Source organism: Miscanthus floridulus, chromosome 9 (genome assembly GCF_019320115.1).
Source record: "Miscanthus floridulus cultivar M001 chromosome 9, ASM1932011v1, whole genome shotgun sequence".
Taxonomy (NCBI): domain Eukaryota; kingdom Viridiplantae; phylum Streptophyta; class Magnoliopsida; order Poales; family Poaceae; genus Miscanthus; species Miscanthus floridulus.
In genome coordinates, this window is record NC_089588.1 from 81,866,605 (window position 1) to 81,873,696 (window position 7,092).

Consider the following 7,092-nt stretch of genomic DNA (forward strand, 5'->3'; position numbering starts at 1 on the left):
CTTGGTCGCAGTAGATCTCTCGGGCAGATGGCCATGGGAGTGGCAGATGACCGAGGGGAGGGGAGCTGGACTCCCTTGAGCAAGAAGTTCTCTCAGGCAAATGCTCCCTGGAGCGAGAAGATAGCCTGAGCAAGGGAATGGCAATGGAGAAGATGAAAGGCACATAGAGGTGATTTGAGGAAGAAGGGCACATAGGTCCTTTTATATTGCCTAGTGCCATAATAATCAGGATTACCAACACACCGGATTCTTTATAGCAGCGCCACAGCAAAGGTGGAGACCTGTGCCGTCAGCGGTCGAGGCGATGACAGGGACCACAGGTCCTTGGGCAGTGCCTGCATCTTGCTCGTAGCTCGGAGATGAATTGACCTGCGCCGTGTCTGCCCCTTGCCGCCGCGTTTGCATCATGCTGCCGGTGGTCAGATCAGACGTGGCGGCAGGCCAGCTAACCCTAGCCATGTCGGGAACCCTGCGGCAGCTGCGGAAGTTTGCGTGGTTTTTTCCGCGGTCGCTCGAGCGAATAATTGATGGAAAAAACAAATGAGCTGAGGATCGAACTGTGGCTGCTAGGCACAGGCGTGGGGGCTTGGCGCGGGCGTGAGAGATGGCAAGGGGCCGAGGACTACTATACATGTGATCCTGATCGTTAGATTTGAGTGAGTAGGGAGAGAGGACTCAGATTGAGTAAGAAGATAGAGGACTCAGAAACAATCTAGACGGTAGACGGTTGATTTCTATGTTACTGTTTCTCTAGGTATATTTTTTGGGATGTGTGAAGGGGGCCATCTTAGCGGCGAGGTTCTCTTGGGTAGACTTAGCATTGAAAAAGATGGTGCTTTAGTAGAAGTAGAATATATTTTCTGGGGTGTGTGATGGGGGCTCAGCGGGGGAGCTTTTTTGGGTAGACTTAGTATAGAAAAAGACAGTGCTTTAGTAGAAGTAGAAATAGGTTAGTATATTCATGTGGATCTAGAACGAAATATAGCAGCATGTATGCAACAAAAAGAACCCTCTTTTGTTGAGTCCGCATCAAACAAATGCTCATTACAGTGCTTAATGTGGGCAACAGCATGTATGCAGCAAAAAGTTCTCCTTGCACATGTTCTTGCAATCATGAGTCAAACAGAATCTGTTGTTGTAGCAGTAGCATGTCACGGACTTCTTTATTTGGCATAATTTGTTTACAACGTCTCAGACACTTTGTGGTGGTGACGATGGCACTAGGCGGTGGTGGATGCGACCTGTGGTGATGATGGTGGGATGTCTCAAACAAACGACTGTGCTGGTGATGGCGGCACTGGCTGTGGTGGTGGAGACAGGCACATGGTGATGATGGTGCGACATCTCAGACAAATGACGTGGTAGTGACAACGCCAAAGGTGGTGGTGGTGGCGACTTGTGGTGATGATGATGTTGTGATGTCTCAGACAAACGGCGTGGTGGTGACAATGGCACAGGCAGGTGGTGGTGGTGTCGACATGTGGTGATGATGATGGTGTGATTTCTCAGACAAACGACGTGGTGGTGACAATGGCACCAGCGGTGGTGGTGGTGATGCCAGTGTGACATCTCAAACAAACTTCTCGGTGGCAATGACGTTACTGGAGGTGGCGTAGGTGACTTGTGTTGATGATGGTGCGACGTCTCGAACAAATGGCGTGGTGGTGATGATGGCACAGATAGCAGCTATGGTAACCTGTGGTGATGATGGTGTAATGTCTCTATCAAACTGCGTGGTGGTGATGGCAGCATTGGCGGTGGCAGAGGCGACCTGTGGTGGTAATGGTGTGACATTTCAGACAAACTGCGTGGTGGTGGTGATTCCATTGGCGGCGGCGGTGGTGATTTGTGATGATGATGCCATGCCTCGAGCTGGTCTTGGCCTAGACATGCATGCAACATAATACAATATAATCAAAACATGTTGATTGGTACTCCATTAGTTCCAAATTATAGCTCCATCAAAATTTGTTCAAAGTAAAATTTCTTTAATTTTGATGAAGTTTAGAGAAAAATGCTCCAACATGTAAACCTTCATATTACTTTTATTAAATCCTTCAGGACATATGTTTTCATAGTGTGTTTTATTTGGACTTGTACTAGTTTATATTTTTTTCATAACAAACTTGGATGAAGTAATTAGAGTCGTTTAACTTATAACACAAAGCCAAAGGGAGCTATTCTTTGAAGGAAGGGAGTAACATGTAACAATCACTAGTAGAGAAACGGCCTTTCATCCCATGGCCAAAAAGTATTTAGTCCCGGTTTAAAAATTGCAACCATGGCTAAAGGGAGGACTGGACCTTTAGTCTCGGTTTGTAATACAAACTGGGACTAATTCTACCCTTTAGTCCCGGTTGTAATGGTTACCGAGGTGTGTCAGAGGCACGTCAGTGCGAGAATCTTTAGTCCCAGTTTGAGACATGAACCCGGACTAAAAGTGTGACTTTTAGTCCCGGTTTGAGACACGAACCTGGACTAAAGGTACCTTTAGTCCCGGTTTATGTCTCAAACCCGGACTAAAGGTGTCTCCAAACTGAATTTAAAAGGAAAGCATATCTTATCTAAGTTAGATGTGTGGTGGTAGGTGAGATGATAACGCGTGCAAGAGCTGAAATGGGAGGTCGTAGGTTCGAATCTCCACAGCTGCAACTTTTTTTTTACCCAATAAACACCTCTACTCCCGGTTGCTCCCGGTTGGAGGAACCGGGACTAAAAATCAAGACCTTTAGTCCCGATTGCATAGTCCCGGTTTCAAAACCGGGATTAAAGGGGGTTGAGAACCGGGACTACAGCTAGGTTCTCTACTAGTGAATGCAAAGTATAAGTAATTATATCTCTCTCTATGTATACCTTGCCATGATGGAGTGGTTGAATAAATGATCATATGTATTAGGAAAATAGCACTTGTCAGGTATACATTGCTCATTGTATAGCACTTGGTGACTGACGCCAGAGGACAATACTACTCTTTTCTTTTTTCCTCCTTATTTCCCTGCTTGCCCTTATTTAGGGATCAGGAGTGGTGTGCATTGTATCTGTATTTTCTGCTGCGTTAGTGTGTAGGTGTTTATATAGGAGCACCCCAAACCATTGGCCCTATTCGCTTTGCTGAAAAGTCATGGCTGAAAGTACGGTTCGCTGATTTGTTATAAGAAAAAACACTGTTCGTTTGCTGAAATAGTACGGCTCATAAGATAAGCGAACAGGGCCATTGGGTAAGATTTTTTAAAAAAAGGGGCGTACCTAGTGCAGAGAGCTCCCACTCTGTGCGGGGTCTAGGGAAGGGTGTCAGTGGCAAGCCTTACCATCGCTTGTGCAATGCGAGGAGACCGCGACTCGAACCCGGGACCTTCCGGTCACAGGCGGTAAGACTCTACCGCTTGCACAAGGCCCACCCTTCATTAAGTAAGATTTAATGTCAAAATTTATTTATTTCTACCTCTATCTCTATCTATATCTATATCTATATCTATATCTATATCTATATCTATATCTATATCTATCTATATCTATATCTATCCTTATATCTACATCTGTATCTATATCTCTAACTCTATCTTTATCTCAGTTTCTATCTCTATTTATCTATCTATCTCTACCTACCTAACTTTTTATCTGTATGTGTGAGTATCTATCTATTTGTCCAAAACTTAACAAAAATAAAAAATATATTTATGTCTATATCTCTGCTCTCTCTCTATCTCTATCTGTCTATCTATTTGTCTGTCTGTCTATCTATCTATCTATCTATCTGTCTGTCTGTCTGTCTGTCTATCTGTCTGTGTATCTATCTTTCTTTCTTCTATCTATCTATCTATCTATCTGTCTGTACTTACCTAACTATTTGTTGTAACAATCTATCTCTTTGTTTATCCGTCTATCTATCTATCTGTCCAAAAATAATAGAATTGAAAAATCTATTTATATATATCTATATCTCTGCTCTATCTCTATCTATCTGTATCTACCTATCTATTTGTTTTGTGTATGTATATATGTATTTATTTATTTATCATCTATCTGGATGGCACTAGCCTTCAATGCGCAATGACGCTTGTCTATCTTATGTATTTAACTATAGTAAGACCATCAAGAGTAAATTTACTACCTTGTCCATCCACAGCCGTAAATATACTACTTTGTTCACCTACCACTATAGGACCTAATGTGGATGTCTAGAACGTATGAATTTTGGCTCTCGTAATTGTAAAACCAAATAGACTTGTCTAGGGCAACCATAAAACATGTTATGATCATGCAGAGAAGTAGAAAATCAACTATTTTCATCTGCAATCATATAACCTATTTAGCATTAACAGATCGTCCAACTATGTAGCGGTAAATCCAGAACTTGTCGCCAAATGCCAACTTCTGTTATCTTATAGAAACCTTGAGATATATATTGGTTTCCATTGAACACGGAATACTCTAGTTTCCAATGCACAGTCATTGTCAGTTGCCGATAGACGAAATTTTTACGTTTACCAATATAGAATAATGATGTCATGACCATATTAGAAAATTGAGTTAAAACTGAATATGCAAGAGTCCTATTACTCCCATATTTGATCAAATAGACTATATCGAAATGGCACTTTACTATTCATCCAGCACTAGGAAAACCACTGTTTGGCAATGCTGCTTTTGGAGCTTGATCCTCGGCACATTGACCAAGTGAGTTTGCTATATCTTGTTAGCTTCTATACTTCACTACAATGGTCATATGCACATACTTTCTTTGTGAACTGGCGGAAAAAATTATTCTGTCCATTTCAAATTGTAAGCCATTCTAGTTTTTCAGATACATAGTTTTTTTGCTAAGCACGTGGATTTACGCTAGATACATAGCAAAAGTTATGTATCTAAAAAAAAGCCAAACTAGTGTAATTATCTAGACATGCTGGAGAAGAACATGTGATATTCTGTAGAAAAAAGGGGACACACACTATATGTGTATTCAGAATTTGAAATTTGATTTTTCAATTTTGTTGGGACAATATTTTAGAGATGGCTGGGAACCACAGCCGCCATTGGAAATCCATATCTACAGGTGGCTCATGTTCCTAGCCGTCTCAAAAAAAAATCAAATTCTACATGCGGCTGGGTAGCCATCTCTAGAAATGATTGATTTCTAGACACACGTAAGAAGAGACGGATGAAAGATCCACCTCTATAAATCCTTTCTAACAGCCATGAAAGATCGTTTCCATTGTAATGCAGGCGCATGCAAGCGGCACGGTGTGCTCAGGGGGGCAAGCATGGGCGGCGAGGCAATGTGGTGACGGGTGGCTCTCCTGGGATGCAAAAATGGGGTCGAGCATAGGCGAGTGGAATGGCACGCGGAAGGGCTAGCATCGGCACAGTCGAGTCAGAGCGGAGTGATGGCTGAGATGGAGTGGTGCTGTTGGTCTGCGGTTACGGGTAGACGGGAAGAGCACGAAGGTAATGGCGTGTAAACCGCAAGTTTGGTGTTTTGTGAGGGCTCCAGGAGGAAGATGGGAAGATGAAACAACAAAGATGGCGGCACGGAGATGATGAGCTCTCCCACTCTATCTTTTTATCAGGCACTACTAACAGAGTGGGTCTAGAAGGACCATATGCGGGCCCACATAATAGATTGGGTTTCCACAGTAGGCCCAAGTGATTGGATTGCTTAAGCAGGGCCGATCATCACACAGAGCGAGGGGAGTACTCGAGGCGGCTGTCAGCCAATCCTAAAACTGTGATACATGAGTATCCAAAAAAGGCCATGGTACTAGAGCGAGCTTCTAATCGATCCTGTAAGCATGCCCGCCAGGGAATCCCAGAAAGCGACCTATCAATTCAGACAAGTGCCTAGACAATCTTTTTTTGTGATGCCTAGGAAGTTGTGGGTGCAAAGGTTTATTTCTTAGTGCGTGAAGGAGTGCTGTCGGTTTTTTGGCTACCAGTATAGCGTTCCTGCCAATATTTTTGTACCCGTCAAGAATTTGTGAACGGTTCCTATAGGTTTGGTTAAATTTGTGACAGTTTATGAAAATCGACAGGAGTATTCTAGACCACTCATGTCAATTTTTTCAGCTTACAGGGTCTAGTCTGTGTTTTTATCGGTTTTAGGAAAACCGATGGCAGCAATCAAAACGTCAGGAAAAAACCCAGCTATGGTAGTGAAAGGTTTTTATGTAGATACCTTGGATTGCAAAAAATCATATGATTTCATTTAGAAATGGTAGTGAAAGAATCATCTTCTTCTATTAATGAAAATACTCCGGCTCCGGTAATGAAAGGTTTTTATATATGTATCTAGATATTGTCTAGATGCATAGCAAAAAAAAGTCAAAGCGACTTATAATTTGGAACAGAGGGAGTAGTTTAGATTCCTTTTTGAGGTGGACCAAATTGACAACTCCCTCTAGAAATAATGGAAGCTAAAAAGCCTAGCTCTGCCTCTAATATTGGCATTTGTAGAGGCAGTTTGACTTGCGAGACACCTCTAAAAATAGGGATTATTTTTAGAAGGGTATTTTGATGGAGCCGTCTCCGTTAAAAGAAAGAAGACGTCACTAAAAATGGATTCTGTTGCACTAACCAGTGTGCTTCTACTCGCAGCATACAAGAGCTTGTGCGTGCCATTATATACTAACAATATCACTAGCAATCCGTACTCGAGTACACCTTTTGGTTATAGAAATGCAAATTTATTTTAACATGCATGCTTGCATCAGACTTCCTGTAGCACCACAAACCTGTTTTACAGCGGGAATATTCCTTGCATTACAATGTGCGTTGCTAATTAATTGTTACAGCAGCACTCATGTGGATTCACATCTATCGGATTTACAGCGCGAATATTCCTTGCGAAGGGATTGACACTTCCTCACCGCAAAGGATCACAGTTTGGTTCCGTGTAGCACGTTTCTGATGGTGGTGGTGGAGAGCAATGGCGACCAAATTTGGAGCAGCCTATACAAGCAACGGAACGTAAAGCAGACAAGCATTGCAGACGAAGACGAGTAAGTAAAATTAGGGGGTGCTTACTATTTCCAGCTTGGCAAGTTGAGCAGCTGGAGGACATGATGGTAACAACCAAGAAAACAGCAGAGGTCATGT

General features: G+C 42.6%; 1 pseudogene; it reads right to left on the minus strand.

The window, feature by feature from the left end:
* Positions 1–1,191: 1,191 nt before the first annotated feature.
* On the minus strand, positions 1,192–2,929 carry LOC136483353 (extensin-2-like; annotated as a pseudogene).
* Between the last annotated feature and the right edge of the window lie 4,163 nt (positions 2,930–7,092).